Source organism: Equus quagga, chromosome 1, assembly GCF_021613505.1.
Source record: "Equus quagga isolate Etosha38 chromosome 1, UCLA_HA_Equagga_1.0, whole genome shotgun sequence".
In the NCBI taxonomy this organism is placed as follows: domain Eukaryota; kingdom Metazoa; phylum Chordata; class Mammalia; order Perissodactyla; family Equidae; genus Equus; species Equus quagga.
Window position 1 is genome coordinate 99991696 of NC_060267.1, and position 9543 is coordinate 100001238.

The following is a 9543-nucleotide window of genomic DNA, read 5'->3' on the forward strand; positions in this document are numbered from 1 at the left end:
CCCGAGAATAACCAAGGAAAATTGGAAAAAGAATCACGTGGGGTTTTTGCCTTACCGGAAATAAGAATATACTATAAAGCCACTGTAATCAAATCAATATGGCATTGGCAGAGGAATAGACAATGGAAAAGAATAGAGAATCCAAAAATAGATTCCAGTATATATAAGAATGTAACATATGACAAAGGTAGTATTTCAATTCAGTGGGAAAAGGGTAGATTGTGAAATAAATGGTGCTGGCACAAGTGAATATCCATCTGGAAGAAAATAAAATTGGACCTCTCTTATACATCCAAATGAATTCCAGACGGGTTAAATATTTAAATGTGAAAAAGTCTATCTTGAAAACAACAATCTTGCAATAAAATCTGAGAGGCAACATAGCAATCTAGACAGAGGGAACAGCATATGCAAAGGCCAGAGGGTACGAGGGCTCCGTGTGTCCTGAGAAAGGCAGAGGCTCCAGGTGGCTGGGATGAAGGGAGAGCCCAGGGGTGCCAGGGCCCCCCAAAGCCCAGTCGTGTCCTATTGGTTGGTATTCTATCTTCAGGATTGTCTGCAACATCTTGTCACCTCTTGTGCTATTTCCATGAATCTTGTTCTCTAAATCAATTCATGCCTTTATAAATCAATTGTTTCTAAATGGTAAATTTATATTACTGACAAAATCATGGGATCAATGAGCTAGTTATACATTTTTTGAACCACATGGAAATCACATTAAGATGAAAAAAAATGGCCTTGAATTGCCTTGGTAGATGGGTTAAATTTGCATTTTGAAAGTCGTTCTTACACTTTGTCGGCAGCAGAGACTGGAGAGGGTAAAACGAGGCCGGAGCGAGCAGGGAGGTGGCCAGAGCGATAAGACCCCAGAAGTTAGTGAGGTGGAAGCCAAGGTCATGGGAACGTCCTCCCCTCTCCTTCTGGCACAGCCACCTTCAGTCTGTTATTCCCAAATCTGGCCACTTCCCAGCGTCAACACAGCTACCACCTGGTGCAAGCTGCCGTTGTCTCCCCCGGATTATTACTAGCTTTCTCGCTGGAGGTCCCCCAGCTTCCCCACTGTCCATTCAGAACACAGCAGCCAGAGGGATGTTGTAGGAATGTCAGTCATACCCCAGCCCTGCTCTGCTCACACCCTCCCATGGCTCCTGCCTCACTCAGAGGAACCCACACCATCTGGTCCCTCATTGCCTCTTTGATCTTGTTGACCTTAAAAGTAAAACGGTTATTTTAACAGCAGAAATGGGTTTATTCAGGAACAGCAAAGAATTGCAATTCAGGACATGCAAACTGTGGCAAACCACAGGCAAGTTCAGAGAACAAAGGAGAGGAATGTTCTTTTATAGAGAAGAAGGAGGAGTTGAGAGTGGCTGTTACGAACAAAGAGTCGTTGGAGGAAGCTGGGAGTTGGAAGTGTAGTGGCTTTTCATTGGCTGAGCTGTGACCGTCTCTCATTGGCTGGGCTGTTGGCAGGCAAGGAGAAAATCTCCCTCCTGCTGGGGTAGCCAAGAGCCTCTTCCTGTTGGGTCTGCAGTTGATGCTGAGGGTAGGATATGAGAGCTCCCCCTTCTGGCCTCCTCACCCCATTTTAAATGAAGTTTCTGTATTAATTTTCACAATCTCATCACATTCGCTTGCCCAACTCCAGCCCAACTGGCTTCCTTGCTGTTTCTGAAACGTATCTGGCACACGTCCACCCTAAGACATTTGTACTTGCTGTTGCCTTTGCCCAGAGACCCACTTGACTCCTTCACATAATCCAGACCTCCACCCAAATGTTGCCTTCCCTGAGAGGCCACCGCCTGCTGGGGAGGGCCCAGCCAGCGGGGGTGACGGCAGGGTGCATAGGAGTCCTGGAGGCCCTGCAGGCTCTGGGCAGCATCTGGGCAGACAGCAGCCCTGGAGCCTGGGTCAGGGCCGAGACTCCCAAGACTACCTAACCCTCGTGCCGGAAGCCGGATGAATTCCTGGGCTCTTCAGTCACGTGAGCCAATAATACAACTCCCCACTTTCCCTTTACTCAGTCTGAGGTGGGTTTTTGCCTGTTATGACTGAAAGAGTCCTGGTAATCAGAGTTATGGTAGGTTCAAAATGGCCACAAATTCTTTGTTACTAAGAGGGATGTCCCCTCCCCTTGAGCCTGGGCCCTGTGACTGCTTGACCGAGAGAAGATGGCAGAAGTGACACTGCAGTTTCCAGGCCCAGGCCTTAAAAGATTAGCAGCTCCCACCCCTGTTTCTTGAAACCCTCTCCATGGGAGTCCTGAGATGTAAATGAGATGAGTGTAGAAAGTCCCACTGCCATGAAGCCACCATGCGCCGAGGAAGCCCGAGCCAGCCAGGTGGAGAGACTATGTAGAGAAAGTGTCAGCCAACCAGTTGTTCCGACCCCACCATCTGAGGTGTCCCAGTTGAAGCTCCAGATATTACAGAGCAGGTATGAGCTGCATCTTGTCCAAATTCCTGACCCACAGTTTTGTGAGATATAGTAATAATGAACTGTCTTAAGCCACTAAGTTTTGGGGTAGTTTTTTAATGCAGCAATAGATAAACGGAACAATAGTTATTAGCAAAGAGCCATATATACCTATTGGATCGAGAAGTGAGACAGAGAGGTGGGGCTGCTGGCGTGCATAGGACTGGCCCATTTCCTTGGGAATTCTTACACATATGGGTACATGATGCATGGGTAGGATGGTGGAGCGGAAAAAGCCTTGACAGCAGATGGCCTCAATTTTGAGTCCCTGCTCTATGAGACTGGCTATGAGACCCAGGGGGAAGTTACTTTCCCTTTCTGAGCCTCAGTTTCTTTATCTACCAAATAAAAATATTAGTGCTGTATTGCTAGGAACAGATTCAGCTGCACATAACAACAAGATAGAAGTTCATTTCTCTGTCGTGTGAAAATTCAGTGGGACGTCATCCAGGGCTGTTGGTCACTCCTGGTGTCAAAGACCAAGGTTTTTCTATCTTGTTGCTCTCCGTTCATGGCCTTCATTCCCAACATCACCTCATAAACCAGGATGGCTGCTACAGTTTCACCATCATATCTGTACTCTAGGGAGCAGCAAAGAGGAAGTGAACAAAAAGGACAAAATGTGCACATCAGCTGTTTCTTCCGGAAGTTTCCTGGAAACTAACACATCCACTTATATCCCATTGGCTAGAGCACAGTCACATGATTGTATCTAGCAGCAAAGGAGGCTGGACAATGTAATCTTCATCTGGGAAGCCATGTGCTCAGCCAAAATTCTCCCACAGAACAAGGGAAGAATGGGTTTTGAAGGATATCTAGCAGTCTCTGCCACAAATATGTGTGTCCAGAGTTCTTGTAAAGACTGTCATTATTTGAGGTGACACAGAGTAAGTGTCCAATAAATGATGGTTTCCTTCTTTGTTGTTCTAGCCTGCACATCTTGCTTCTCTCCTCAGTGGGCTTTCTCTGCCCCCAGGCCCCAAGGATGAACTTCATCCCCTAGGAGGAGACCCTGTTTTATTTTCTTCATAGCATTTACCATAACTGTTTGTTTCTTCATTTGTTCATTGTCTGTCTCCCTTCACTCTAATGTGTACAACATGCAGAGGGGGACAGTATCTCCAGGAGCCAATCAGGAAAGTAGAAACCACCTGGAAAGCTTAAAACTTAATTTAAAAGTTTAATTGCAGGGACGTGGAACTGCTGAGAACAGGGGATAGTGAGGCAAGCCAGAAATTAGTAGCAGGAAGCGACTACCTCACTCAGGGCTGGAGGGTCAAAGAGAGGAGGTGGTAATTCCTGTGTCCAGGGCCTGGGGTGACCCAGAGGACGCTCAGCAGGGCTGTCCTGTGGGAGCTGGAGCCACAGAAGAAAGATGGCCACAAGCAGAGATGCCACCTGAGACAGGAAAGAAGGGTAAGAAATCCCCTGGCTTCTTCCTTCCTCCCGCCCTCCTGTGTCCCTCCAGGGCCTCCTGTGGGCTGAATCAGCAGGAAATCAGCTGACAAAGGAGTCTGGGAAATTTACCCTGCAGGAGAAGGCTTCCCTCCACCACCCCTTGATACAGGGAAGAGCAGGGAGGAGCAAGGGATGGCTCTGAGAACAAACTAGCCCAGGGCGGAGCTGGGACCTCGTCCATCTTGTTTGCCTCTGTACCTGGAACTTCAGACACAGCCTGGCACACAGTAGGACCTCAGTAAATACTGAACAAATAGATCGGTGCTCTCAATTCATCTTATCACACGCAGAAGGCTACTTAGAGTCCACAAAACAACGTTAGTCCCCATGAGGGGGTCCTGGGTGCCAGGCTCACAGAGGGAGGCACATCCTGGATAGGCAGAATGGCCACAGAGTTCTGCTTGGCCACGATCTGAGAGGAGCCTCCCAATTTGAAGATTCAGCTCAACTTGCGTCAAACGCTGTGCAGTCGGGCCTGTCCTCCCTCTCAGCCTCCATCGGCACCCAGCATCTTCCGTGATGAGGTCCTCTTCCACCAGGGTGGAGGTGGGGCACATCCTCATCAGAGAGAGAGAGACAGCAGAGACAGAGAGAGACAGAACGAGAGGGACAGACAGGCAAAGAGAGAGAGAGACAGAGACAAATACTGACAGAGAGAGAAAGAGAGTGACAGACAGAGACAGAGACAGACAGAGACTAAGAGACAGAGAGAGAAATAGCCATGTAAACAGGGCTGACTTCTGCTGGCCATCGCCCTCCATACAATCTACCTACAGGCTCAGGATGCAGCCCAGCCTGCAGGAAAACGCGCACAGGCAAGACCTATGGGAAGCACATGGATGCTTTGCACCATTCACAAAGAAATCAGAAGCATTTCCTGAGGCCCAGCACATGGGCGGGGCAGTTCACCCATCTCCTGTGGGAAGAAATTGAAGGGTTAACTGACGGGAGGCCCAGATGTCATTGGGGAGGCGAAGCAACAAGCACTCTGGCGCACTGCTGCGGGAGTGTATATCAGCAAATGCACTTGGGGGAGGAATTTGCAAAACTAGTAGAGAAATGCCTACGTGTCAACTCTGCAATTCCACTCATAGGTCAAGTCCTTGGCAGCACCAATTGAAATATCCACAACCACAGTAACAACACGCCTGGAGACAACCCAAAGGTCCGCTCACAGGAGGAAGAATAAAGAATAAGGGAATCGTGTTATAGCCACACAATGGAATACTGTACGGCAGTGAAAATGGACAGCAGCGCTACACATCAACATGCAGAAATCTCACCAACAATAGTGTGAGAGAGAAAAAGGCGAGACACAGGAGAACACGTATGTAGATTTCATTTAAGTAGTGTTTAAGAACAGGTAAAACATTTTTATACATTCTATGTTTTTGCAGACATGTTTGTGTACTGGGCTGTGAGTACAAAACTGGGGTGCACAGCACTCAGTGGGTGAGCCAAAGGGTCTTCCAGAGTGGTGGCGATGCCTCGTGGGCAGGGGTCGGAACGTGCACGGGTGCCGAGCCTGCGCGAAGTGCTCCCCTTGCCGGCTGCTGTGAGACAGGAAGTCATACGCCCGGCCTGCCGCTGAGCTTGTGCTCCATGAACGGTGGCTGTCACTGCTGTCACTAGCAGGCCACCCTCATCTTACAGGTGGGTGGAAACCCTGGGAAGGAGGCACACTGCACAGGGACACGCCGCTCCGGGGTAACAAAGCTGGGACTTGGTCCGGGCCTTCTGGCCATTTCCACCCCTCAAAGTGGCAACTTAATATTCAGTGATTTTCTAGTCTACTCAGGGCTTCTGGGGATAATATTCCTCTCAGACAAGAGAGAACCATGAGGAGGATTGTCCCTTTCCCTCTGCTATGGGCGGCACTGTGTCCCCCCAGCTCACATGTTGGAGCCCTAACTGCGAGTGCCCCTCGGCCGTGACTGGATTCGGAGACAAGGCCTTTAAAGAGGTGATCACGGGGGAACGAGGTCATTAGGGTGGGCCCCAATCCAATCTGACTGGTGTCCTTATACAATAGGAGATTAGGGAGTCGGCCCCGTGGCCGAGTGGCTAAGTTCGCACGCTCTGCTTGAGGGGCCCAGGGTTTCGCCGGCTTTGAATCCCAGGCACGGACATGGCACCGCTCATCAGCCATGCTGAGGTGGCATCCCACGTGCCACAGCTAGAAGGACCCACAGCTAAAACTACACAAGTCAGTACAGGGGGCTTTGTGGAGAAGAAGAAGACAAACAAAACAAGATTAGCAACAGATGTTAGCTCAGGACCAATCTTTTTTAAAAAAGGAAAAACATGAGGAGATTCCGACACAGACACACACAGAGGGAAGACCATGTGATGACACAGGGGAGATGATGGCATCTACAAGCCAAGGGGAGAGGCCTCAATGAAACCAACCCTGCCAACACCTTGATCTCAGACTTGCAGCCTCCAGAGCTGTGGGATGATGAATGTGCGCTGTTTAAGGCCCTCAGTACATGGTACTTCTTACAGCGCCCGGTCCATGGTACTTCTTACAGTGCCCGGTCCATGGTACTTCTTACAGCGCCCGGTCTGTGGGACTTCTTACAGCGCCCTATCCGTGGGACTTCTTACAGCCCCCAGTCCGTGGTACTTCTTACAGCCCCCGGTCCGTGGGACTTCTTACAGCCCCTGGCCCGTGGTACTTGTTATGGCCCCCAGTCCATGGTATGTCTTGTGGCAGCCCTAGAGAACAAGTGCACTCTCTCTGAACACACTAGTGTGAGAACATGGCATGTGGGCATGTGGCAGCCGGCCAGGGAATGTGCAGTCACATGCCATGGATTAAATCAGCACTCCCAGGACGCTGAGCACAAAGGTGGAGAGAGCCTGGGCCTCTGATGACATCACCGAGCCACCACGCTGAGCCTGGAACTCCCACCTCCAGACTCCTTGTCGTCTGAGGAAATTCCATGACTATGTTGCCTAAGCCACTGCTAATTGCCTTGAAAGCCTCCTAACCAACCCAGATCCCTATGCAAACAGCAGGCAGTGGGCAGCCGCGGAGCCCCTTGCCTTGAGGCTCTTGCCCTTCTCTCAGATTTTCTCCTGGGGAGTAAATGACCTGCTCAAACTTCCAAGCTGAGTTCAAATATCACTTCCTCGACTAAAGGGACATGACAACCAAATGCACTGTGTGAACCTTGACTGGATCCTAGACCAGAACAGAAAGAGCAAAGGACATTACTGGGACAAATAATGACATTTGAGCATAGATTGTGGGGTCAGATCATAGTATTGTATCAGTGGTAATTGTCCTGATTTTGGTAAGTGTGATAGGTGTTTATGTTAAGAGAATGTCCTTTGTTCTTAGGAAATACACACTGAAAATATGTGATAGAAAAGGGGCATCATGTCTCCAACACCCCCTCAAATGCTTCACACGTATATGTGCATATTAATATAGACAGAATGATACAGCAGATGGGGCACAATGTAAACAGCTGGTAAATCTAGGGGCCGCGTGGCTGAGTAGTTAAATTCACGTGCTCCATTTAGGCAGCCTGGGGTTTGTCGGTTCAGATCCTGGGCACAGACCTAGCACAGGTCATCAAGCCATGCTGAGGCAGTGTCCCACATAGAAGAACTGGAATAATATACAACTACGTACTGGGGCTTTGAGGAGGAAAAAAAAGGAAAAATTGGCAACAGATGTTAACTCAGGGCCAGTTTTTCTCTCCAAAAAGCATAGTTAAAAAAAAAAAAAAGTTATCCAAAATGAAAAAAAAAACCACGCCTGTTTTCTATAAAGATAACCCCTCAATCTTTCCCCTTCAGCACAGCCTTGCCCTACACACAGGGCATCCTGTGCCCAAGCCTCTGGCTCTTGCCTTTCTGGCCCCACTAAGCATCCAACATTTGAAGGCCATGTATTTTCACAAATGTGTATCCTCAAGACTAAAACACACGATTTAAGCATTCATTTGATTATATATGTTTAAGAAAAAAGGGAGTTCTTTGGCTCACGGATCTGAGAACTCCGTCATGGACTGCTTTGGGTGACTTGAAATGGGGCACAGAAAATGTCTGCACATCCACCTGGGCTCCTCTCACTTACATGGGGGTTCCTTCTCTGATAGGCTCTGTTCTCATGGCTGAAAACGGCTGCAGCAGCTCCAGCCCCTACATCCTTTTATGTCCAAGCCCAGTGGGAAAAATGTGAGATCTCTTTCCAGAAAATTCTCCTCTGCAAACTCTCATTAGCTTTAGTTGGATCATGTGCTCATCCCTGCACCAGCCTCTGTGGCCAGGAGGGCAGAGTGGCCAGACTGGCCAAGCCTAAGCCGTGAGCCCACCCTCAGCAACTGACTGGGGGCAGGGCAGTAACCCCAGAGGATAATCAAGATATGGTTGCAGAAAAATGGGAATGGATGTTGGGTGGCAAAACCCACAGAAACCCAGCCAGCTCACACCTTGACTATCCAACATCCATAGACATCCTTCTCCTCATGCTCACTTCTGAGGGAAGTGTGGTAGACAGAATTATGGCCCCTAAAGATGCCCACCCAAATCTCTGGAAACTGTCAATGTCCGTGAATTTCTTCCTTACATAGCCAAAGGGGCTTGGCAGATGTAGCGAAAGTTACTAATCAGTTGACCTTAAAATAGGGAGATGCTCCTTGACTATCCTGGTGGGCTCAGTGTAATCAGGTGAGCCCTTAAAAGCAGAGAATTTTCCCTGGCAGATGGTAAAAGAAGTAAGCAGAAGAGGAAGCTAGAGAAGGTAGCAGAAGGGAAAGAGAGATTTGAAGGCCCAGAAGGATTCGAAGCACACTGCTGCTTTGAAGATGGAGGGGGCAACCTGGCAAAAACTGAGGACCCCAGGGGCTGACCCCGTTGCCGAGTGGTTAAGTTCGCGCGCTTCGCTGCAGGCGGCCCAGTGTTTCGTTGGTTTGAATCCTGGGCGTGGACATGGCACTGCTCATCAAACCACACTGAGGCAGCATCCCACATGCCACAACTAGAAGGACCCACAACGAAGAATACACAACTATATACCGGGGGGCTTTGGGGAAAAAAGGAAAAAAATAAAATCTTAAAAAAAAAAAAAAACAATGAGGACCCCAGTCCTAAAACAGCAAATAACTGAATTCTGCCAGCAACCTCAACGAGCGATGGGTTCCTCCCCAGGGAGCCTTCAGGAAAGAGCCCCGTCTGCCCACACCTTGATTCCAGCCTGGGGAGACTACGCAGAAAGCCCGGTTGAGACATACTCTGCCTGACCCTTTGACCCCACTGAAACTGAGATACTAAATGGATGCTGTTTTAAGCCTCTCAGTTTGTGGTAATTTGTCACTGCAGCAATGGACAAGGAGCACTGGAGGCAAGACACTGTTTCACCCGGTCACACGTTCGGCCCCGGGAGCAGGATTCCGGTGGCCCAGTGTTGAGGTCTAAGCTTAGTGCCTCCGCCCCTCCCAACATGACTTCTGCAGAGAGGAAAGGAAAGGTATGGTCTTAACTCCCACTTGGGGAAGGGGAGAGGCGATGCCCACAGCAGTGGGCACCAGCCCACAGCAAATCAGGCTTGCCAGCAAGAACACTGGGAAATGTCAGGCGCAGAATCGCCATGTG